This window comes from Equus caballus, chromosome 30, assembly GCF_041296265.1.
Source record: "Equus caballus isolate H_3958 breed thoroughbred chromosome 30, TB-T2T, whole genome shotgun sequence".
NCBI classification, from domain to species: Eukaryota; Metazoa; Chordata; class Mammalia; order Perissodactyla; family Equidae; genus Equus; species Equus caballus.
Genome location: NC_091713.1, coordinates 7,937,902 through 7,964,530, shown reverse-complemented (window position 1 = coordinate 7,964,530; position 26,629 = coordinate 7,937,902). Strand labels below are relative to the sequence as shown.

Genomic DNA, 26,629 nt, shown 5'->3' with positions numbered 1-26,629 from the left:
TATAATCAGTAATTGCAAAAGGGAAAAAAACTTTAGTTCCTAGCTACTTAATCATCAGTGGCTCACTTTCTGCCAGTTTCACCATCAAGTGATATAAATTTTTTGAGAATCAGAGAAAATTAGTTATCCTTTAAAAAAATTTTTAGTCTTTAAAATTGTTCTTTTAGAAGTTTTTAATGTAAGAAACCTATACCTTAAGAATATTTTAACGATTGCTTATGAGAAACCCTTTGGAGTTCTGGTAATGTAGACTAGGCCTTTGCGTGCAAAGCATTTGATTCTGCCTGTCACTGAAGAGCTGCAAAGGATAATTCATTTGGGGACTTCTCCTTTGGGTTCATGTGATCATTGAGCGATTCATGTTTTCAAACGTGGTGACCCGACTATTTTATTTTATATCAAATTGTGATTTTCAATATTCATGTTGATCCCAAGATTATTTTTCTTTCAAAGTATATTTCAAATAATTATTTTTTAGCAAATAAGACTTTAATCAATTAGAAAACACATAGATTGTGATTAAAGCTTGAAATGTGAAAGTCCAATGCCATATTATTAATTATTCTTTCCTTTGAATAGCCAAAGTTAAGCTACGTCAGAAAGATAATGGCAGTGATACTAAAATCTCTTGGAAATCTTTCACCTGAATTGTAGATAAATGAAACTTAGATTTCCTGTCATTAGGAGATGACCTGCAGGAATGGAGCTTGAGGGTAGAGGGGACCATCGGTGAGAAAGGCAGATGGAAAGGAGCTCAAGTATAATCTTAGTTGATAACCTCTCTTGTCTTAGTAAGGACTGTCAGTTACTGATGACTTGCCTTTACTTGGGACTTTTTCTCTAACTCGTGACCTTTTTCACTTTTATTTGAACTTTCCTCGTCTCTAGTTTATATATTTTGGCAAATCAAATGATTGTATCTTCTTTCCTATAGTCCTCACAAGTCATGGACTCATATACAATGTTTGAACCTCAATTGAGCAGAATAGAAAACTGCAGCTTCACACCACCATCTTTGTCAGCAGAATTAGCTTCTAACAGAGATATTACAAGACAAAATTTTATTCCCAGAATAGTGCCTAGTCCTCAGAAAGTTGCATATGAAAAAAAGCAGAATGAACAGGTACCTTTCTTTTTTTAAATAAAAGTCTTTATTGAGTTAGATAGGTTACAATCTTGTGAAATTTCATTTGTACATTATTGTTTGTCAGTTGTGTTGTAGGTGCACCCCTTCACCCTTTGTGCCCAACCCCCACCCCATCTTTCCCCTGGTAGCCACTAATCTGTTCTCTTTGTCTACATTTTTAAATTCCTCATATAAGTGGAGTCATACAGAAATTGTCCTCCTCTATCTGGCTTATTTCACTTAACATAATTCCCTCAAGGTCCATCCATGTTGTTGCAAATGGGACGATTTTGTTCTTTTCTATGGCTGAGTAGTATATCCAGTCATCTGTTGATGGGCACTTAGGTTGCTTCCATGTCTTGGCTATTGTAAATAATGCTGCAGTGGACATTGGGGTGCATGGGACTTTTGGAATTGCTGACTTCAAGCTCTTTGGATAGATACCCAGTAGTGGGATGGCTGAGTCATAAGGTGTTTCTATTTTTAATTTTTTGAGGAATATCCGTACTGTTTTCCATAGTGGCTGCACCAGTTTGCATTCCCACCAGCAGTGTATGAGGGTTCCTTTTTCTCCACAACCTCTCCAACATTTGTTACTATTTGTTTTAGTTATTTGTGTCATTCTAATGGGTGTAAGGTGATAGCTTAGTGTAGTCTTGATTTGCATTTCCCTGATGATCAGCGATGATGAACTTCTTTTCATGTGTCTATTTGGCCATCCGTATATCTTCTTTGGAGAAATGTCTGTTCATGTCTCCTGCCCATTTTTTGATCGGGTTGTTTGATTTTGTTGTTGTTGAGTTGTGTGAGTTCTTTATATATTATGGATATTAAGCCTTTGTCAGATATATGACTTGCAAATATTTTTTCCCAGTTAGTGGGTTGGTTGTTTGTGAACAGGTCCCTTTCAATCACTAGTTCTTAGCATTTTATATTTTTGTGATATGCTCTTTTTGTCTTTTTATGGATTGAAAAAATGTTAGTTGTGGGTTGCTATAGATATAGCCAAATTAGGAGAGAAATTAAGTATAATAATTCTTCTTAGGTCAAAAACTTAATTCTCTGGGCTGTAGAAGATTATGAATCCCAAAACTGGAATGTTCTTTAAAAGTCTTTGAAATCATCATCTTTTTATAAAATTATTGATAGTAAAATTGACCATAGTTCAATGTGTTATGTAATACTTGATTGTAATCACAGTAAAGGAGTAGTTGGTGATGTCATGATGGCCCAGTATACATGATATGGAAAGGATCCTGTGAATAGCAGTACATAATCTCAGTGATGTCATAGTAATCTGTTAAAGTATAAGTTGTGATGGCTTGATTCTTCCTATGACTTGAAAGATAGCTGGTTATATGCACTTCCATCCAAGACTATGCACATATATGTATATAGATAGAGATATTTAGTGCTAAAATGTTCAATCGTTGTAGCCTCTATAGTTAAAATTATAAAAACATCCAAATTTTTGAAGTTTGAAATATATATGCCATAGAACATACCAAGAAATGATCTTTTACTAAGTTTACATAGAGTTAAAAAATATAAAATTATTAAAGGTTACTATACTAATATATAATGGTAGTGAGTAAAATGGTTATGTAAACACTCTATCTTGTTAACAAGGTTAACAAGAATATTTAGTTTTGAATCTCTCCCATTTTTAGCATGAGGTGGTTTTATGCCATATTTGTGTATTATTTCTAAATTAATTTATAATTAGCAAATTTATAATCATTTATAAATTATAGTTATATATTACAGTATTATAGTTATATACAATATGTAATGATATTCAATTTTATTGAAGTATATTTTCTGCTTTTCAGAGAAGGGAAAATGAAGTATTGTGCTAGGCTTATTAATTTAAGGACCCAATAATTTTTTGTTGTTGCTTTGGTGAGGAAGATTGGCCCTGAGCCAACATCTGTTGCCAGTCTTCCTCTTTTTGTTTGAGGAATATTGTTGCTGAGCTAACACCTGTGGCCCTCTTCCTCCATTTTGTATATGGGTTGCTGCCACAGCATGGTTTGTTGAGTGGTATGTAGGTCTGTGCCCAGGATCTGAACCAGTGAACCCTAGGCCGCCGAAGCATAGTGTGGGAACTTAACCACTATGCCCCTGGGCTGGCCCCCCAATAATTTTCGAGTGATGCAATGAAAAACATTCAGTTACCCGTTCCATTTGTATTTTATAAGACTAAAACTTGCATCCTACATCAGCTTTAACTCATCCTTGCTTTGTTAAATAGTTTATAGGATAGAGAATGAGACCCTGTGTAATCTATACTTGAATAATCTTCTACTTAGAGACTGCAGGTTAGTGATTATCTCCAAAGGGGTAAATAATGTTGTACTTCATATGGCAGAAGAGAGAAAAGAGAAGCTAACGTCCCTGGTAAGCTGTGGTGTCACATTGTGAAGTATTAGGGAATTTATTTATTTGGATATATATTTGGAGAGATTTCAGGAAAATTAAAATGAGACTATAAATTACATAAGAAAATGAGTTGAAAAACAGGTTAGAATAAAAAGTGGTCTGGGGCTTACTAGTCCCTGGAGAAGTAGTATTGAGCCAATATATAATATTCTCTTCTGTTTTGATTTATTTGTGTGTTTCTCCCTGCACCATTGACACTGTCTCTCTGAGGCTGAGATGAGATGTGTTATCAGACTTTATTTTCAGCTTTTGTTGATTTTAGACGTTTTTTTAAAAAAAGACTTTTAGTATCTCTTTTTGCCTGCACGCTTTTTTTTTTCTGACTCTTTCTGTCATTGCTTGTCTTTGGACGTCTCGTTTCTGTGTTTCATGGCTTATACATAAAATATACTACAGATATGAATTATTATTGCTGGATAGATTAGTGTTGGGCCATTATAATATCTTTATATGGTACCTTCCTCATTAACAAATGGGTTATCACATCTGCTTTTCACAAGAGTCTGTCCATACTTTCCCCGTTTTGCACTCAGTGGTAGCGATATTCAGAAAGATTAAAGTAGCAGAGGCTGGCCCTGTGGCCGAGTGGTTAAGTTCACGCGCTCCACTACGGCGGCCCAGGGTTGTGCCGGTTCGAATCCTGGACGTGGACATGGCACAGCTCGTCAGGCCATGCTAAGTCGGTGTCCCACATGCCACAACTAGAAGGAGCCACAACTAAAAATACACAACTATGTACCGGGAGGTTTTGGAGAGAAAGAAGAAAGATAAAATCTTTTGTTAAACAAAAGATTAAAGTGGCAGTCTAAAATTACTTAGTAAATGGAGGAACTGAGATAAGTACAGTTGTTTCCTTGGGAGAAATCATTATTTTCTGTCAGCGATATTTAACATTTATTTACTCAAGATCTTGGTGTTCCGGGTCTTTTTTTTTTTAATCTTTTTTTACCTCTGAGAAAATGGTTAGCTCACCATAGATCAACCCTGTTATTTTAGCAGTCATTCAAATACTGACACTGCTTTCATTATTAGAACAGTATTTATTTTGTTTTCAATAAGGACACTCTTTCTTTTAGACTAAAAAATACATTTTTAAACTATAGATGTCTACTTAAATGAGGTTTTACGGTAAATTATTTAAATTGTATATATGTACATTTACCCTTTTGGCGGGTTCTTCCTTTTTGTTTTTCAGCTCAGTAATGTTAATTATTCTAATTCCGTGATTTCCGAATTAAACAAAAATCAAGATGCTTTCAGTCCATCATATAAAACAGCACAATTTGGAACATTATTTGAAAGATTAAACAGGTAAGCAAAGATGTTGAAGGAAATAAAGAACCTGTAGCATGCTTTCTTTGAGTTATTAATTTGATTTTACTGGACAGAAGTAGTTTTAGTTAGAAACGTAAACAGACCTAAGTAAAACTTCTAAGGAAAAAAAACCACTGTAAGTAAAATGTAGCATTTAATTAAAGTAGTTATAAGTAACGATTTTCTGATGTACATATCTACCTTTCATTTATTTATTTAAAAAAAAATTTTGGGCCAAGGTGCTTTGCATCTGTTTTATAATCCCTGTTTTATGAATTACTACTTTCTTTTTCTTTATCATAAACATAATAATATTTTTTTCATATTTATGGTAGTTGATCAGTGCCCCATTTTTATTTTCTAGGTGTCTGTATTTAAACTCTGGTTTGTTGTTTTAAAAGACATTAAACTTGTAAAACCAGTTTGAATCACTCTTGGTAATCATAATGAGAAACTTTGACTCTGTAATTCTGTCTCAGTCTTCCTCATTTTAGTAAATGGCACCACTATTCACTCAGTTGCTTAAGCTAAAAAAAAGTTGTACCTGATTCCTTCCTTTCCTTCAACTCCCAATATCTGTTTCACAAAGTATTGTCAATTCTGTATTCTAATAAACTTTAAAGTTATCTACTCATGTCTCCATCTCTACAGGTTCCATTTCAGTCTAAGCCACCACTGCCTCTTGCCTAGAATTGTAATAGCCATATAACAGTTCTTTTTGTTTCCTCTTTGTCCTTAGGTCTATTTTTTTTTCACACTTTATTAATGTATAATCAACATACCATAAACTGAACTTATCTAAAATGTGCACTTTGGTAAGTTGTGACATATGTCAAAAATAATGACCATTCATCATCCCCAGTAGTTTCTTTGGGCACCTTTGTAATCCCTTCCTCTGGCTACTTTACATCCCTTACTCCCATCCCAAGGCAACTGCTGATCTGCTTTCTATCACTGTTGATTAGTTTGTATTTTCTAGAATTTTATATAAATTGCATTAATACAGTATGTTTTCCTTGTTTTGGTCTAGCTTCTTTGACCTAGCATAATTTGAGATTCATCTATGTCGTTGGTTGTGTATATCAATGGTTCATTCCTTTTTATTGCTGAGTAGTATTCCATTGTATGGCCATAGCACAGTTTATTCATCTGTTGATGACCATTTGGCTTTTTCTCCAAGTTTTGGCTATTCCAAATAAAGCTGCTATGAAAGTTCATATAGAAGTCTTTGTTTAGACATATGCTTTCATTTCTCTTGGGGAAATATCTACGAGTGGAATGGCTGGGTCATATGGTAGGTATATGATTAAATTTTTAAGAAACTGACAAACTGTTTTCTAAAGTGATTTGTACCATTTTACATCGCATCAGCAGTGTATGAGAGTTCCAGTTGCAGCATACCTTTGACAACACTTGGTAAAGTCAGTCTTTTAAATATATCTGCCATTCTAATCAATATGTAATAGTATCTTACTTTGGTTTTAATTTTGCATTTCCCTAATGACTAATGATGTTGGCATCTTTTCATGTGCTTATCAGCCATTTGTGTATCTTTGGTGAAATGCTTACCTTTTTCCTTTCCTTAGTGGTGTCTTTTTGAAGTAAAAAAGGTTTTAATTTTGATGAGATACAGTTTATTAATTTTTTCATTTAGAAATTGTTTGTGTGTTGTCATAGCTAACAAGTCTTTGACTAAGCCAGGGCCATGAAGATTTTTTCCTATGTTTTTTTCTGTCTTGTAGTTTTAGATCTTACATTTAGGTCTATGATCTGTTTTGAGTTAACTCTTATGTATTGTGTGAGGTAAGGGTCTAAATTCACCATTTGCATTTGTGGAAAGGAAAGAATATCTTTTCCCCACTGAATTGCTTTGGTACCTTTGTTGAAAATCGATTGACCAAAAATGTAAGTTGTTTTTCTTTTCCCCCAGGAATCTCAGTTCTGTTCCATCGGTTAATTATGTCTATCTTTATGTCAGTGCCACACTGTCCTGATTGCTATAGCTTTACTGTATGTTTTGAAATTGAGAACTGTATTAGTCTTCCAGTTTATTGTTCTTTTTTGAAAATGTTTTGGCTTTTCTTAGTCCTTTGCATTTCCATGTAAATTTTAGCATCAACCTGTCAGTTTCTGGAAATAAAAAAAGCCTACTTGGATTTTGATAGGGATTGTATTGAATCTGTAGATCAATTTGGGGAAAATTGCCATCTTAACAATAGTGATTTTTCCAATCCATGAACATGAAATGTTTCTCCTATTCATTTTTTTTTGAATGTCGTAACAGCTTTATTCATAGTGGTCCCAAATTTGAACTAACCGAGATGTCCATTAATAATAGAATATTATGGGGCTGGCCTGGTGGCATAGTGGTTAAGTTTGCATGCTCCACTTCGGTGGCCTAGGGTTTGCAAGTTTGGATCCCAGGTGCAGACCTAGCACCACTTGTCAAGCCGCACTGTGGTGGCATCCCACATAAAATAGAGGAAGATTGACATAGAGGTTAGCTCAGTGACAATCTTCCTCAAGCAAAAAGAGGAAGATAGGCAACAGATGTTAGCTCAGGGCCAGTCTCCCTCACACACACACAAAAGAATAGAATATTATATAATATTCATGCAGTGAAATAATACACAGAAATGAAAAAAAATAAACTGCTGATACATGCAGTAACAAGCATCTCCATGGAAGAATCTCAACACAAAAAGAGGACCATTGTGTAATTCCATTTATGTGGAGTTCAGAACCTGGCTGAATTAATGAATGGTGATAGCACTCAGAATGGTGGTTACTGTTGGGAGGTGTGGACTTGGAGGGGCATGAGAGAACCTTCCAGTGTGTTTGAAGAGTTTTATTTTTCCAGATTTATTGAGATATAATTGACAAATAAAAATTGTATATATTTAAGATGTTCAAGATGATGATTTCCTATACATATACATTGTGAAATGATTACCACAGTCAAGCTAATTAACACATTCATCACCTCAAATAGTTACCATTTTTGGGTATGTGATCAGACCACTTAAGATCTGCTCTATTAACAAATATGCAATTTACAAGTATACAATATAGTATTATTAACTATAGTCATCATCTTGTACATTAGATCCCCAGAACTTACTCATCTTATAACTGGAAGTTTGTACCCTTTGACTAATATCTCATTTCCCCTACTCGCCAGCATCTGGCAACCACCATTCTATTCTCTGCTTTGAGTGTGACGTTTTAGATTCCATGTATGGGTGAAATCATATAGTGTTTGTCTTTCTGTGTCTGACTTATTTCACTTAGCATAATGTTCTCCCTCTTCATCTATGTTGTCACAAATGGCAAGATTTCCTTTTTTATGGCTGAACCATATTACATTGTGTTTGATCTTCTTTAATTTCTCTGAGTAATGGATTTTTTTTTTTTAAAGATTGGTACCTGAGCTAACAACTGTTGCCAATCTTTTTTTTGTCCTGCTTTTTCTCCGCAAATCCCCCCAGTACACAGCTATATATTCTAGTTGTGGGTCCTTCTACTTGTAGCATGTGGGATACTGCCTCAATGTGGCCTGATGAGTGGTGCCATGTCCGCGTCCAGGATCCGAACCGGCAAAACCTTGGGCCGCTGAAGTGGAGCGTGTGAACTTAACCACTTGGCCACTGGGCTGGCCCCTCAGTGATGTATTGTAGTTTTCAATATATAAGCAGTGTGCTGCTTTTGTTAAATTTATTTCTAAGTATCTTATTCTTTTTATGCTGTTGTGAATTGAATTATTTTCTTAATTTCATTTTTGGATTGTTCATTGCTAGTGTATAGAAATACAATTAATTTTTGTATATTGATCTTGTATCCTTCAACTTTGCTGAGATCATTATTAGTTCTAGTAGTATTTTTGTGGATTCTTTAGGAGTTTCACCATACTGGATTATGTTGTCTATAAATAAAGGTGTTTTTATCTCTCCTTTTTCAATCTGGTTGCCTTTTGCTTGTTTTTCTTGCCTGAGTGACTACAACCTCTAGTACAGTGTTGAATAGCAGTGACAAGAGTGGACATGCTTGCATTTTTCCCACTCTTAGGGAAAAAGCATTTAGCCTTCACTATTAAGTATGATATTAGCTGTAGGTTTTTTTGTAGGTGCCCTTTATCAGGTTGAGGAAAGTCCCTTCTATTCCTAGTTCATTGAACGTTTTTATCATGGATTTTGTCAAATGCTCTTTCTGTGTCCCTTGAGATTATCATCTAGTTTTTTCCTTTATTCTATTAACATGTAATATATTACCGTCTTTTGAAGTATTAAACTACCTTGCACTCCTGGGTTAAAAGCTGCTTGGTCATTATATATAAACCTCTTCATGTAATGCTGGATTTGGTTTGCTAATATTTTGTTTATGATTTTTGCCTCCATATTCATTAGGAAAATTGGTCTGAATTTTTCTTTTCTTCTTATGTTTTTTGTCTGGCTTTCATATCAGGATAATACTGGCCTCATATAATAAAGTGTAAAGTGTTTGCTCTATTTAATAGAAGAATTTGTGGATTCTTTAGATGTTTTTGCATCAGGGCTATTCTTAGTGGGAAGGCTTTTTACTAATTTTTTTTACTTGTGTAAAGATCTATTCAGATTTTCTAATTTCTTCTTGAATCAGTTGTAGTAATATGTGTTTTTCTAGGAATTAGTCCGCTTCATCTAAGTTGTATGATTTGTTAGCATAAGGTGATTTATAGTATTCCCTTGAAATCCTTTCAGTTTCTGTCAGGTTGGTGTTGATGTCCCTTTTTGAGTTCTACATCTGTGTCTTTTCTCCTTTTTTTCTTGGTCAGTGTAGCTGAAGATTTGCTAATTTTATTGGTCTTTTTAAAGAACTAAGTTTAGGGTTTTATCAATTTTCTCTATTTTTCTGTTTTTCATTCCATTGATCTCTGCCCTAATGTTTATGATTTCCTTTTTCTGCTTGCTTTTGGCTTAGTTTGCCTGTCTTTTTTTAGTTTCTTAAAGTGCAAGCTTAACTTACTGATTTGATATATTTCTTCTCTCCTAATACAGGCATTAAAAGGTATAAATTTCCCTCTAAGCAGTGCTTAGAGGCCAACCAATGATTAGTTGGAGGTTGTGTTTAAGTACCTTCAGCTAACAAGGCTTCCTCCCTTGCACAAGACCTTACACTCAGCCAGGGATGAGTAGATACCTGTAGCTCTTTCTGGTCTCTCCTGAGTCTGCACTCAGCCTTACACATGTATGCAACCTTCCAGACCACCAGGAGGGTCTGGGAGTTTATCAAAGCCTCTTGTACCTTTTTGTTTTCTGGATCTCTCTATGAAATTTCTGGATGGTTTTTGCTTGCTCCAAATATCTCAGCCTCAGGCAGCTGCAATTTTGGGCTTCTTTGATAGTTTGCCACCAAGACCATGATTATTTTTGACAAATTCCCTGGGCATGAGTCTCCCACCTTCCCGACCCTCTCCAGACAAGCTCAGCCTTGGTAGGCTACCAGCCATGGAGTTGGGGGTGGAGGGATGGTGGCAGCCTAAGGCTAAAACTCCACAGGCTCCCACTGGTTCTACTAAGGTTGAGTAGTTTTTCTTGAAGTACTGCTTCACAGTTTATTGGATGCCATTGTTCACTCCCCATATTTGAGATGATTTTTTTGGTGAGTGTTATCTGGTTCTGTTACTGCTTTTAGGGCACAAGATTTGCCAGGTTTCTCAGTCTCTCATTCCAGAAGTCTGGCCCCACAATTGATTAATTTTGAATGTTAAACCAACCTTGTATTCCTGAGATAAACCCTGCTTGGTCACAATGTGCTAACCTTGTTATGCATTCATTGGATTTGATTTGCCAAAATTTTGTTAGGGATTTTTACATTAGTCTTCATGAGGGAGATTACTTTCTAGTAATATCTTGTAATATCTTAGTCTGGTTTTGATATCAGCCTAATGTTGGTGTCATGGAATGAGTTGAGAAGTATTCCCTCCTGTGTAATTTTCTGAAAGAGTTTGTGTAGGATTGGTACATTTCTTCCTTAAATGTCTGGTAGAGTTCATCAGTGAAGTCAGTGGGTATGAAGTTCTTTTTGTGAGAAGGTTTTTTTTTTTTTACTATAATTTCCATTTTTTACTAGATAGAAGGCTAGTTGGATTATTATTTTTTTAGTGAGCTTTGGTAGTTTGTGTCATACAAAAAATGTATCGATTTTATCTATGTTGTAAAATTTATTGACTTAAAGTTATTCATAATATCTCCTTATTATGCGTATGAAATCTTTAACTTCTGTAGTGATGTCTTTTCTCCCATTACTAATATGGGTAAGTTGTTTCTTCTCCCCTTTTTCCCAGTGATTATTCTGATTAGAGACTTGCCAATTTTATTTATTTTCTCACAGAATCATCTTTCAGTGTCACGTATTTCTTTTGTTTTTATTTCATTGAATTCTGCTCTTATCTTTATTTCCTTTTGTCTGTTTACTTTGGATTTAATTTACTCCTTTTTTCCTGATTTCTTAAGGTGAAAGCTGAGGTCATTGACTTGAGACTATTTTTCTTTTCTAATGCACGTGTTTAGTGCTGTAAATTTTCCATAACTGCTGCTTTGCTGCATCCTACAAATTTTGATATGTTTTGTTTTATTTTCATTCAGTTAAAAAACTTTCTAGTTTTCCTTTTGATTTCTTCTTCACTCCATGAGATATTTAGAAATTTGTTATTTGGTTCCTAAAGACTTTTCTGTTATCTTTCTAAATTAATTCCATTGTGGACAGGGAACATCCTTTGTGTGATTTGAATCCTTTCAAATTTATTGAGACTTGTATTATGGTTATGAATATAGTTTACATTTAGTGCAACAATTGATATATGATTGGATTTGTCTGTTCTCTTGCTATTTATTTTTTATTTCTCCCATATAATCTTTGTTCCCTTTCCCTCTTTTCTGCCTTTATTTGATTTTAGTCTTTTTTATGACTTACTTTATCCTTTTGTTGGCTTGTTATCTATAACTCTGTTTTGTTTTTCAGTGGTTTCTTTAGAATTTATTGTATATATTTTAATTTATGACAGACTATATTCTAGTTGTGTTATACTACTTCAAGTATTGTGTAAGAACCCTGTAATGGTATGCTTCCGTTTCTCCCCTCTGGCCTTTGTGGTGTTGTATTCATACATTCACTTATATAAATGTTATAAATCCAAAAATATATTATTGTTCCTTTTGCTTTAAAGAGAGTTAAAAATTAAGAAAATATGTTTTTTATACTTAAGCACAAATTTATCATTTTTGGTGGTCTTTGTTATTTTGTGTAGATCTAGATTTCCGTGTGGTGATATTTTCCTTGAAAGACTTTTGTTAACATTTCTTATAGTGTGGGGCTGCTAGTAATTAATTCTTTCAGCTTCTGTGTATTTGTAAGTTTTTATTCTTTTCTTTTTGAAAGGTATCTTTTGCATTGTTTCCTACTAGAAGTTGCTGTCATTCTTATCTTAATATCTATATATCTAATATATAATTTTTCTCTGTTTCTAAGATTTTTCTATCATAGATTCTCCATGGTGGATTTTCTATCATAGATTTCTATCCATTGATTAGGATGTTCCTTTTCTTTTTATTTCTTGTCTTTGAGCTGCATTGAGCATCTTGGATCTGTGAACTTAGTTTTTATCGAATGTGGAAAATTCAGCCATTGATTTTTTGGATATTTTTTATTCCTCTCCTCTCTTCTTTGGGGACCTTAATAACATGTAAGTTAGTCCATTTGAAGTTGTGTCACAGTTTATTGATGCTCTGTTTATTTATTTTCATCTTTTTTTCTCTCATTGTTTCATTTTATATAGATTATATTGCTTTTTCTTCAGATTCTCTAGTTGTATCTTCTTTGGTGTCTAATCTCTGTGTAAATCTATTCAGTATATTTTTTATCTCTAGAAGTTTGTTTTGACTCTTCTTTATATCTTCCATGTTTCTATTCAACATCCTCAGTCTTTCATCTATCTTTTTGGACGTAGGGAATATAGTTCTGATAACTCTTTTAATGTCCTTGTCTACGAATTCTATCATTTGTGTCATTTCTTGGTCTATTTCTAATAATTGATTTTTCTCTTCATTATGGGTTGTAACTTTCTACTTTTTTGCATTCCTGATAATTTTTTTTTAGATTGTATACATTATGAATTTCATCTTTTTGGTCTGGAAATTTTTGTATTCCTATAAATTTTCCTGAGGTTTTTCTGGGATTTTAGTTGCTTGGAAACAGTATGATCTTATTAAGGCTTGCTTTAAACTTTGTTAAACAGGACCAGATACACCTTCACTCTGTGGCTAATTTTGCCCCCTGCTAAGGCAATATCCTTCTTGTATTCTTAGAGTTCCTTTGAATTAAGAGGTTTTCCACTCTAACTGGTGGAAACACAAAATTTTCCCATTTCTGTTTGAGTTCCTGGAATTGTTCAATCTTCTCATCTTGGGTGTTGCTTTTCCCAGCCTTGGGTAATTACTTCATATGCATGTGCTGATCAGTACTTAGCTGAAGATTTGAGAACTTTCTGTAGATCTCTGGAGCCCTCTCTCTTTGAAGCACTCTCCTTCATGGTACTCTGCCCTGCATACTCTGTTCTCTGCAGTCTTCCTGACCTTCCAGTGCTCTTTCCTCAACAAAGGGAATCTGTGGGCTCCAACTGGATTTCCCCTCTCTGTTCTGTGGCTTGGATACTCTCTCCAAGCAATAAGCTAGGAGCAGTCATAGAATTCACCTTACTTGTTTTCTCTCTGTCAGGGATCGTTATCCTATTCTATCCAATGGCCCAAGTCTGAAAGCCATTGTCTCATACAGTTTGTCCAGTTTTATGATTCTGTCAGTCAATGAGGCTAAATCTTGTTTCTCTAACTTCATTTTGGCCAGATGGAAATCGGGATATTCGCATTCACCCAGCAGTCAGACTGATATTTTTTAAGGCAAAAAGCAAGAGAGTTTTACTTTTGTACTCAGCAATTTTCAATATTTCTTATTGCTTTTTTCCAAAATAAAGCTCTACATGATCTGGGCCCTTTTGTACCTTTTAAGCCTTAGGCCGTAAGTTTTCTTTCACTGATTCTATTCTAGCTTTCCTCCTCTTCTTTTTGTTTCTCACATGTGCTGCAAATCTTGTATTTCTGTTTATTCCATCCCCCTGCAGTATGCATACTCCTCTCTTTATATGTCTAATCATTCTGTATCTTTAGCTTATTTATCACTTCTTTGCTAGGAACTTTCCTGACCAGCTATCTGAAAAGGACCTCCAACACAAGTTGTTCCATCGTCTGATCTTGTAGCACCTATAAAGCTGCTGTAATTATATTTTTTATTTGTTTATTTCTTTTATCCATTGTACTTATTAATGGTTAGTTATCTTATTTATTTGTTATTATCTTCCTTCACTAGAATATAAGCTGTATTATCTCCCTACCACATGGCAGGCATACATTAAATATCTATTTAATGCACATAAAAGGCTTATTTAGATAATGAATTTATCCATATTGTAGTCCGTAAATGAATGAACTTTTATCTATAGGAAAAAGTGTTAAAGAAGTTGGATCGATTTATCTTAGTAAGGCTTTTATATTTTTAGCATCATTTCTCTCTGTCATCTTTACAAGTAGCAATCCTTCCCAACATTCAGTCCCCAACTCAAATGCCACCAACTTGATTTTTCTCAAGTAAAAGCATTTCTTTTATTTACTGTCGTAACACTGTAGAATAGCACTTATCACTTTCTAGTTTTTCTTTCCCCTTCCGGACTATTTCTTGTGAGCAATAACTGTGCATTATACATTTCTCTGTTCTCCAGATCTCTCAGTGAGTGATTCTTCTGAGTCAGAATGCTTAAAATGCTGTTTAAAAATGATTATTTACATTTGTAGTGTGCTTTCTAATTTATGAAGTGCTTTTACATTTATTTTCTCATTTAAAGTAATACAATTTCTCTGGTGTGAATGGTGTATGTTATTGCGTGCTATAGGTTATGCCTTTGATATCACAGAATAACATTATTCTGCTCAAAACACCACTAAGACCCGTATTGAGAAACAGTGTAGGATCACGGTCTATGAACATTCCTGGACAAAATCTCTCTCTCTCTTTAATGCCAAACTGAATTCTTTTCTCTCTCTGTCCCCAATACGTGGCATAGTGCCCGGAACACGGCAGGTGGACCTGCTCATTAGATGTTTAATGAATAACTTAAAAAATAAAATTGGAAATCAATCAGTTTTAGCGGTCTATGTTTCTTTTCTAAATTTCTTTGGTACCTCCAATCTCTGGAACAGCCCACCCCTCAGTAAATTTGTGGATAGTCAATGGCAACAAAATCCAGAGTATCTTGATTTTTTTTTGTTAGATTGGCACCTGAGCTAACATCTGTTGCCAATCTTTATTTATTTCTGTTTTTCTTCTTACCCCCAAAATCCCCCAGTACATAGTTGTATATTCTGGTTTTAGGTCCTTCTGCTTCTGCTATATGGGACGCCATGTCAGCATGGCTTAATGAGCAGTGTGCTAGGTCCGCACCCAGGATCTGAACTGGTGAAACCCTGGGCTTCCGAAGTGGAACGTGTGAACTTAACCTCTCTGCCACAGGGCCAGCCCCAGAATATCTTGATTTTTAATTATTTTGTATAATAGCTTTGATTCTTTTATACAAGTTGGACATAACTTAGAGTTATGATTTATACATTAGAAGGGAACTTATGAGTTATCTAGGCTAACCTTTTCATCTAATTCATCTTATCTCTTGGCTTTATTACATATATATGCATTTGTATCTGTATTGCTCTCCCTTGGGAACTTCAGAGTTGTTTTTATATCCTTGTTAGGTTGAGAGATATCTGTTATAGTGTTCTGATAACTCTGATTTGATGTTTTAACACTGGGGATAATTTTTCCCTGCAGTGTGTTCAAAATATCTTTCTCTGATTCATCAGAGCAGCAGTTACATGCAGTGGTTGTCTAGGGTATTCACTAGACCTTATTACAGAAGACATGATATAGGTCGGTCATATTTTGTTAATATAACAGTGAATTGAACCACATCATACTTCATTTCAACACATTTTTTTGTGTTGAAATACAAAACTAAGTGTAGATTATTTTCATACTCACTGAGGCACATTAGACAAATTTCCACCCCAAAAAATATTATTTATTCAAATAAAAAACTGAAAACATAGTCCAGGTAAATGTTAGTAGCTACTCAGTATGTTCTCTAAGAATTTAACTTTAAGTTTCTAAATGAAAATTTTCTATGCTTTTCTTGTTAAATATGTTTTTATTTATCTCAAAGTCCAGGAAATCGGAATTTCCTTACTGAAAGACCTGATATAGTTACAGGTGAAGATTGTGGAACCATGGATGAGAGAAGACAGTTAGACTTCATTATTGAAAAACAGTCAGTACAACATATTTTGGAAGAAAATAGGAAAGAGGTTTCAAATTTTCTTGAAGATGCGAACCAGCCAACACCCAGCCTTCTGTCAGAGAATTGTGACTCTTTTATTAGTGAAAATGTGATCAATTTATTAAACATAGATCAGTGGAGTATAAAGAAAACCTTTGACGAGTGTGGTTTTGACAGTATGGGAGATATTTGTGCAGTCACTAGTTCTGATACAAACCATTCCACTGAGAGATGCATTAGAAGTATTTTTACAAATCCAGAGTTGACTTTTAGTAATTCTACTTTTAATAAAACAAGTTACCCAGAAAAGTGTCAGTCAAACAAGAACTATCAGAAAGAGTATAACGATTATGAAAAAAATAATCTCAGTACATCTTTTGAGAAGGATAGTTTCCCAGCCAGCTCTGAAAAAAAAGGTTGGTGTTATACACGAGAAGGGTAATAATCTATTGGTCTTTTTGTTTTTAGTACGTATTTATATATAATATAGATATGTGTGTGTGTGTGTGTGTATTTGGAGGAGTATAAAATTGAAAATAGGGTGACATTGTATTATGTGACATTGTGTGGACCAGTGATTTCGTTCCATATGGGTCATGCTAATAAGCTTCCAATTTAAAAAAAAGAACTAGTCTGTGCTAGAGTTTTAGTTCAATGCATACTTTTATTTTTAAAGGAAAATTTGAAAGTGATTACCAAGAGAAGGCACCACAGAAGACAATCCAGATATATCCAGTGAACCGTTTGTAAGTTTTTAGGTAAATCTGGGGAATGCAATTCAGCATCTAGTATAATGCATATTGAAGGGTTGAATTGATGCAATGTGAGGTAGGGGTGTTGCTGTCTCAGAGTGGGCAGACTGGCCTCTACAAAGGCTTACCAGTTGTCAGAATCTTAGTAATATCACCCTAGTTGAGAGTATGGTGCTCGTATTTGCCAGCACAAAGCCGTCATCTTATCTGAATCTTAGTGTTAATTAGATTTGAGAAAACTGACTTATGTGTTCAAGAAACTTACACACTCACCAGAATGTCAATTTATTAATTTACAGTAAGAAATAGAAGGGTTACTTATATAGGAATGTTTACTGGCATGATAAGCATGTTTTCTAATTTTTGGCAGCTCTCCGTGGGAAGGTGGCTTGGTTAGTATAGAATCAGAACAAGGGAGTAATAGAATTCAGATGCTAATGGCATAAGCAAACATATCAAGAGTTTATGGGACTGCAGGTATACTTAATTAAAGAAAACTTGTAGTTTTGGAATAGTCCTAACTTTCTTGGTAATAATTGTGGTTTAGTCAAATCTTGGTAATTAACAATCATGAATTAGAATAGGTTTTTATTTTAGAAGTACTTTCTTATGGAAATATTTAAAATATCTATTTGTAAAAAGAATACCTATATGCCATTTTTATGGGATTGGCACAACAAATAAAACATTCACAACTTATTTAATAAAGTAAAAAAATTAGGTTCTTTGCTGTCAAACTTCCAGGTATTCAGAAACTTATGAATGAAAACTAGCATGTTAGACCTTGAATTTTAAAATGTACTTTATGAAAGTGATTTTAGAACATGGTTCTCAAAGCTGGGTGCAGAACTGAATCACTCAAGGGGGTGATTTTAAAATACAAAATACCAAGTTTGACCCACACCGTTAGGATGGAGCTTATGTATTTTTTAAAAAGCTTTCCTTATAATTCTGATCTGTAGCCAACTTTGGGAACCATAATTTAGAACAATAATTTTCAGAGAGAATAAATCAAACTTTAATACTGTCTTATTTGTGACCCTAGGGGTAACATCCCTTTGAAAGAATTGCCTTCTAAGCAGTCGTGGAACTTTGGACTTGGTGAGGTAAAGTACATTTTACATTATCTTTCCAATTAAGTCAGTTGATAATTCATGTCATATTTTAGTATTTGCAGTGTACTTTCATTTAAGGTTAGCTTTTATTGAAAAATTTCTTTTTAGGCTACTTTTCTTACTCTGGGGAAATTATAGTTTAGGTCTAGAAATAAAATTATTGCCTTTTCAGAAACTATAATGTGTTTATTTGAGAAAAACCAATCTAGATGCATTTATTTCTTTATTTCTTTAAATTTTTATTTTTTTCGGATGTACATCATATTTCGAATTCTGTGTACATTACATCATGTTCACCACCCGAACACTAATTATAGTGCATCCTCTCCCATGTGAGCCTAATCACCCCTTTTGCCCTCCTGCCTCCCCCAGTGGTAACCACCAGTCCAATCTCCAATGCTATGTGTTTTTTTTTTCTTTTTGTCGTTTTTAATCTTCTACTTATGAGTGAGATCATATGGTATTTGACTTTCTCCCTCTGACTTATTTCACTCAGCATAATACCCTCAAGGTCCATCCATATTGTCACAAATGGCCGGATTTCGTCATTTCTTATGGCTGAGTAGTAGTCCATCGTGTATAAATACCACATCTTCTTTATCCATTCGTCCCTTGATGGGCACCTAGGTGGCTTCCAAGTCTTGGCTATTGTATATAATGCCGCAATGAACATGGGGGTGCAAGGATCTTTATGCCTTTGTGTTTTCAAGTTCTTTGGATAAATACCCAGCAGTGGAATAGCTGGATCGTATGGTAGATCTATCCTTAATTTTCTGAGGATACTCCATCCTGCTTTCCATAGTGGCTGCACCAGCTTGCACTGCCACCAGCAGTGAACAAGGGTTCCCTTCTCTCCACACCCTTTCCAACATTCGTTGTTTCCTGTGTTGTTATTTATGGCCATTCTGACCGGAGTGAGGTGATACCTCATTGTACTTTTGATTTGCATTTCCCTGATAGCTAATGATGTTGAGCATCTTTTCATATGCCTGTTGGCCATCTGGATATCTTTGGAGAAATCTCTCTTCAGATCTTTTGCCCATTTTCTAATTGGATTGTTGGTTTTTTTGTTGTTGATCTATATAAGTTCTTTGTATATTTTGGATATTAACCCCTTATCTGATATATGGTTTGCAAATAGCTTCTCCCAATTGTTAGGTTCTCTTTTCGTTTTGTTGATGGTTTCCTTTGCTGTGCAGAAGCTTTTTAGTTTGATGTACTCCCATTTGTTCATTTTTTCTTTTGTTTCCCTTGCCCGGTCAGACATGGGACTTGAAAATATGCTGCTCAGACCAATGTCATAGAGCATACAGCCTATGTTTTCTTCTAGAAGTCTCATGGTTTCGGGTCTTACATTCAAGTCTTTAATCCATTTTGAGTTGATTTTTGTGCATGGTGTAAGGGAATGGTGTACTTTCATTCTTTTGCATGTGGCTGTCCAGTTTTCCCAACACCATTTATTGAAGAGACTCTCCTTTCTCCATTGTATGCTCTTGGCTCCCTTGTCGAATATTAGCTGTCCATAAATGTGTGGGTTTACTTCTGGGCTCTCAATTTTGTTCCATTGATCTGTGTGTCTGTTTTTGTGCCAGTACCATGCTGTTTTGGTTACTATGGCTTTGTAGTACAATTTGAAATCAGGGAGTGTGATACCTCCAGCTTTGTTCTTTTTTCTCAGGAATCCTGTGGCTATTCGGGGTCTTTTGTTGTTCCATATAACTTGTAGGATTCTTTGTTCTATTTTTGTAAAAAATGTTGTTGGAACTTTGATAGGGATTGTGTTGAATCTATAGATTGCTTTAGGAAGTATGGACATTTTAACGATGTTAATTCTTCCAATCCAAGAGCACGGACTATCTTTCCATTTCTTTGTGTCTTCTTCGATTTCTTTCAACGTTTTATAGTTTTCGGTGTAGAGATCTTTCACCTCTTTGGTTAAGTTTATTCATAGGTATTTTATTCTTTTTGTTGCAATTGTAAATGGGATTGTATTCTGAATTTCTCTTTTTGCTACTTCGTTGTTAGTGTATAGAAACGCAACTGAGTTTTGTACATTGATTTTATATCCCGCAACTTGACTATATTCCTTTATTATTTCTGAAAGTTTTTTAGTGGACTCTTTAGGGTTTTCTAGATATAAAATCATGTCGTCTGCAAAGAGTGACAGTTCCACTTCTTCTTTTCCAATGTGGATCCCTTGTATTTCTTTTTCTTGCCTGATTGCTCTGGCTAGGACTTCCAATACTATGTTAAATAAGAGTGGTGACAGCGGGCATCCTTGTCTGGTTCCTGTTCTTAGAGGGATAGCTTTCAGTTTTTCTCCATTGAAAATGATATTTGCTGTGGGTTTGTCATATATGGCCTTTATTATGTTGAGGTATTCTATACCCATTTTATTTAGAGTTTTTATCATAAATGGATGCTGTATCTTGTCAAATGCTTTCTCTGCATCTGTTGAGATGATCATGTGATTTTTATTCTTCATTTTGTTAATGTGGTGTATCACGTTGTTAGATTTGCAGATGTTAAACCATCCCTGCATCCCCGGAATGAATCCCACTTAATCATGATGTATGATCTTTTTAATGTATCGTTGTATTCGATATGCTAGTATTTTGTTGAGGATTTTTGCCTCGATGGTCATCAGTGATATTGGCCTGTAATTTTCTTTTTTTGTGTTGTCCTTGTCTGGTTTTGGTATCAGGATAATGTTTGCTTCGTAGAAGGAGTTAGGAAGCCTCTCCTCCTCTTCAATTTTTTGGAAGAGTTTGAGAAGGATAGGTATTAACTCTTCTTTGAGTGTTTGGTAGAATTCACCAGGGAAGCCATCTGGTCCTGGACTTTTATTTTTTGGGAGGTTTTTGATTGCTGTTTCGATCTCCTTACTGGCGATCGGTCTATTCAAATTTTCTACATCTTCTTGGTCCAGTTTTGGAAGGTTGTATGTTTCTAAGAATTTATCCATTTCTTCTAGATTATCCAATTTGTTGGCGTATAGCTTTTCATAGTATTCTCTTATTATCTTTTGTATTTCTGAGGTGTCCGTTGTAATCTCTGCTCTTTCATTTCTGATTTTATTTATTTGAGCCTTCTCTCTTTTTTTCTTGGTGAGTCTAGCTAAGGGTTTGTCCATTTTGTTTATCTTTTCGAAGAACCAGCTCTTGGTTTCATTAATTTTTTCTATTGTTTTCTTAGTCTCTATTTCATTTATTTCTGCTCTGATTTTTATTATTTCCTTCCTTCTGATTTTGGGCTTTGTTTGTTGTTCTTTTCCCAGTACCTTTAGGTATGCTTTTAGATTGTCTATTTGGGATTTTTCTTCTTTGTTGAGGTAGGCCTGAATTGCTATAAACTTCCCTTGTAGAACCGCTTTTGCTGTATCCCACAGATTTTGGCGTGTCATGTTTTCATTTTCATTTGTCCCCAGGAATTTTTTGATATCTTCTTTGATTTCTTCATTGACCCAATCATTGTTCAGTAGCGTTTTGTTCAATCTCCACATTTTTGTGGCTTTTCTGGTTTTCTTTCTGTAGTTGATTTCCAGTTTCATACCTTTGTGGTCAGAAAAGATGCACGGTATTATTTCGATCTTCTTAAATTTATTGAGACTTGTTTTGTGGCCTAATATGTGATCAGTCCTGGAGAATGTTCCATGGGCATTTGAAAAGAATGTGTACTCTGTGGTTTTTGGATGGAATGTTCTGTATATATCTACTAAGTCCATCTGGTCTAATGTGTCCTTTAAGGCGAGTGTTTCCTTATTGATCTTCTGTTTGGATGATCTATCCATTGGTGTAAGTGGAGTGTTAAAGTCCCCTACTATTATTGTGTTACTGTCTATTTCTCCTCTTATGTCTGTTAATAGTTGCTTTATATATTTAGGTGCTCCTATGTTGGGTGCGTAGATATTTACAAGTGTTATATTTTCTTGTTGGATTGTTCCCTTTATCTTTATGTAGTGCCCGTCTTTGTCTCTTATTACAGTTTTTGATTTAAAGTCTATTTTGTCTGATATAAGTATTGCTACCCCTGCTGTCTTTTCTTTGCCATTTGCATGGAATATCTTTTTCCATCCTTTCACTTTCAGTTTGTGAGTGTCTGTAGGTCTGAAGTGTGTCTCTTGTATGCAGCATATACATGGATCTTGTTTTTTTATCCAGTTGGCCACCCTATGGCATTTGATTGGAGCATTTAGTCCATTGACATTTAAAGTAGTTATTGATAAATATGTATTTATTGCCATTTTGTCACTTTTTCTTTTTTTGGGTGTTTTAGTAGTTCTTCTCAGTTCCTTTCTTTTTCTCTTGCTCTCTTCCCTTGTGGTTTGATGGTTATCTTTAGTAATATGTTTGATTTCTTTTGTCTTACTTTTTGTCCTGCTTGTTATAGGTTTCTGGTTTGTGGTTACCATGAGGATCCTATTTAATATACTGTGCATGTAACAGTCTATATTGAGTAGATAGACTCTTTAGCTTGACCTCTTTCTAAAAGCTCTACTTTTTCACTCCCCTCCTCCCACATTATGTTTTTCACATTATATATAGTCTTGTGTTTAGTGTGTGTCTATCTATTACCCTCTTATCATTGAAATAGGTGATTTTAGTACATTTGTCTTTTAACCTTCATATTATCTTCACAGGTAGTTGATCTGCTGCCTTTACTGTCCTTTTACCTTACTAGTGATTTTATTGCCTGTCTTTTGTTGTTGTTGTTTTGGGTTTTTTTGATAATTTTTTTTTATCTCTATTTGTGGTTATTGCTTTCCCGCTTAAATAAGTCCCTTCAGCATTTCTTGCAGAACTGGTTTCTTGGTGATAAACTCCTTTAATTTTTGCTTGTCTGGGAAGCTGTTTATCTCTCCTTCCATTCTGAATGACAACCTTGATGGATAGAGTATTCTTGGTTGTAGGTTTTTTTCCGTTTAGCCTTTAAATATGTCGTGCTATTCTCTTCTTGCCTGTAGGGTCTCGACTGAGAAGTCCACTGATAGTCTGATGGGCTTCCCTTTATATGGCACTTGCGGCCTTTCTCTTGCTGCTGTTAGGATTCTCTCTTTGTCTTTAATTTTAGACATTTTGATTATAATATGTCTTGGTGTGGGCCTCTTTGGGCTTCTCTTGTTTGGAGCTCTCTGTGCTTCCTGAAGTTGGATGTCTGTTTCCTTCCTCAGGTTAGGAAAATTTTCCTCTATTATTTCTACAAATAAACTTTCTGTCCCTTTGTCTCTCTCTTCTCCTTCTGGGACCCCTATAATCCGAATGTTAGCATGCTTGATATTGTCCCAGAGTTCCCTTACTCTCTTCTCATTCTGTCTAATTCTTTTTTCTCTTTTCTGTTCTGCTTCGGTGATTTCCTCTAGTCTTTCATCTAGTTCGCTGATCCATTCTTCTCCTTCCTCTACTCTGTTATTGAGTCCCTCGAGTGAATTTCTCATTTTGAGTATTGTATTCTTCATTTCTGATTGTTTTTTTTTTATATCTTCCAAGTCTTTGCTGATGTGCTCACTGTGTTCATCCATTCTTCTCCACATATCTGTGAGCATCCTCATGATATTTTGCTTGAATTCCTTGTTGAGTAGGTCACTAGTTTCTGTTTCACTTAGTTCTAATCTACAAGAGCCGGATCCTGTAAGCTCTTCACAGCAAAAGAGACTCAAGTTCAGAAAGATTAAATAACTTGTTCACAGTTACACATTTGAGCCAGGATTCAAACTTTTGTCTTATCTGACTGTATATTTTCAACTATATTAATTGTTTTGTCTTTTTGTCTTCAGTATGTACATTGAGTACATATCATGAATTCATTTAATAGAATTTATTGTCGTTCTCCTATATGCTAAACACTGAAGATTCAGTGGTGAAGAAAGAGTTTTTGTTCTTATGAAGCTTATATTGTGTTATGCACTAGACTCTGCAAGGTACAGAGATGAAGGGACATGGGACCTGTTTTTAGGAAGCTATGGTCTAGACAGAAACAGAAAAAAATATAATACATTTAGATAAATTGCTCCAATTGGGGTTTGTACAAAGGGCAGTGGGAGACAAGTAAAAAATAATTCTAAGTTTCATGGCTAGTCAGGAGGAAGATGTAATAGAGGAGAAAACTTTTGATCTGGATATCAATTAATAAGTTTACCAAATGGACAAACTGCCTTCATACTATGAAGAAGCAACATAGATAGAAACTAACAAGTGAGAGAGTATAGCTTATTTTAGAAGCTGCAAAGTAACTTCATTCCAGTTGTTGTTATTGGTACTACTATAGTGTAAATTACAAGCGATGGCGGAATGGCAAAAGATAATTCTAGACAATATAAAGGGCTAGGTCATAAAAGACTTTACATGACATATACCAGTTTTATTTTCTGTCACCAAACAGAGCCACTGAAAAAATTTTAGTAGAGGAGTTTGATGACATCTGAGTATTAAAAAGTTGACTCTAGCAACAATGAGAGATTTGAGAAGTGGCATGACTCAAGGCAGGGCAAAAAATAATGAGGGCTTGAAGTTGAGCAGTGTAAGTAAGGATGGAAATGAGGGAAGAGCTATCACAAAGATTTAGAAGATCTTGATTTGATAGTTGTTGTTGATTAGTTAAGGGAGAAGGAAAACATTGAAGGAGACCTGGATTTATTATTTGGGTAAATGGGTAGTTGATGGGATAGTGCCATTCACCTAGATTGAAGTGTTAATGTTTTATTGAGGATTTTTGTATGTATGTTCATCAGGGATATTGTCCTGTGATTTTCTTTTCTTGTGGTGTCCTTGACTAGTTTGGATATCGGGGTAATGCTGGCCTCATAAAAGGAGTTTGGAAGAGTTGTCTCCTCTTCTCTTTTTTGAAATAGTTTGAGAAGGATAGGTATTAATTCTTCTTTGAATGTTTGGCAGCATTCACCAGTGGAAGCCATTGGTCCTGGAGTTTTGACATTGGGAAGTTTTTGATTACTGGTTTGATATCTTTACTAGTAATAAGTCTATTCATATTTTCTATTGCTTCATGAATTAGTCTTGGTAGGTCGTATGTTTCTAGAAATTTATCTTTTTCTTCTAGATTGTCCAGTTTGTTGTTGTATAATTAATCATAATGGTGTCTTATGATGCTTTTTATTTCTGTGATATCAGTTGTAATGGCTTTTCTTTCATTTCTGATTTTATTTATTTGAGTCCTCTCTCTTTTTTCTTGTTAAGTCTAGCTAATGGTTTGACAATTTTGTTTGTCTTTTCAAAAAACCAGCTCTTAGTTTCATTGATCTTTTCTAGTGTCTTTTAGTGTCTATTTCATTTATTTTCACTCTGATCTTTGTTATTTCCGTCTTTTACTAACTAGGTTCAGTTTGTTCATTTTCTTGTTCCTTGAGGTGTAAAGCTGTGTTGTTTATTTGAGATCTTTCTTGTTTCTTAATGTGGGCATTTATCACCAGGAACTTCCATCTTAGAACTGCTCTTGTTGCATCCCATAAGTTTTGGTATGTTGAATTTCCATTTTCATTTGTCTCAAGATATTTTTTAATTTCTTTTTTGATTCTTCTTTGACCCATTAGTTGTTCAGGAGCATGTTATTTAATATCCACATATTTGTGAATTTTCCAGTTTTCTTCTTGTAATTGATTTTGAGTTTCACGTCACTGCAGTTAGAAAACATGTTTAATGTGATTTCAGTCTTCTTAAATTTATTAAGATTTGTTTTGTGGCCTAAGATATGGCCTATCCTGGAGAATGTCCCTTGTGTGCTTGAGAAGAATGTGTATTCTGTTGCTTGTGGATGGAATGTTCTGTGTATGTATGTTTGGTCTATCTGGTCTAAAGTGCCATGTAAGGCCAATATGTTTTTATTGATTTTCTGACTGGATGATCTATCCTTTGATGAAAGCGGGGTATTAAAGTCCCCTACTGTTGTATTGTTGTATATATTCTCTCTTTAGGTCTGTTAATATTTGTTTTATTTATTTTGGTGTTCCTGTGTTGAGTGCATAAATATTTACAAATGTCATATCCTTTTGTTGGATTCACCCCTTTTTTATTATGCAGTCATGCATTGCTTAATGACAGGATACATTCTGAGAAATACATCAGTAGGCAATTTCATCATTGTGAGAACCTCATAGAGCATACTAAAGGGGAACAAAATTTGCCATCCCAAAATGTGTCTCTTTAACATGAGGATTGTTTTATGCTGACTATTTTTGAGAAAAAAAGACTTAGAAAGTTTGTCTTGTAACCTACCCCTTAACTGCCTAAAAGAATTCAGATTAAAAAGAGCTGTCTCAGGAAGCAAGCTATCACCTTAGCATAACATGAACTAGGTGATAGACAGGAAGGCACCTAGAAAAGCCTGATTTTTGGACTCCCTTCTGTGTTTTTCTGTTTCTCTGGCCAAACACTTGTTTTCTAAGCATTTGCTCCTTTTCACTTACCTGTGAATTGTCTTCTTTCCCTTTGAAGTCCCTGACTCTCTTCATCTCCAACAT

General features: G+C 34.7%; 1 pseudogene; it reads left to right on the top strand.

The window, feature by feature from the left end:
* The window catches only part of LOC138921501 (regulator of DNA class I crossover intermediates 1-like), a 72,376-nt pseudogene that overhangs the window by 32,156 nt on the left and 13,591 nt on the right, over nucleotides 1-26,629 (top strand).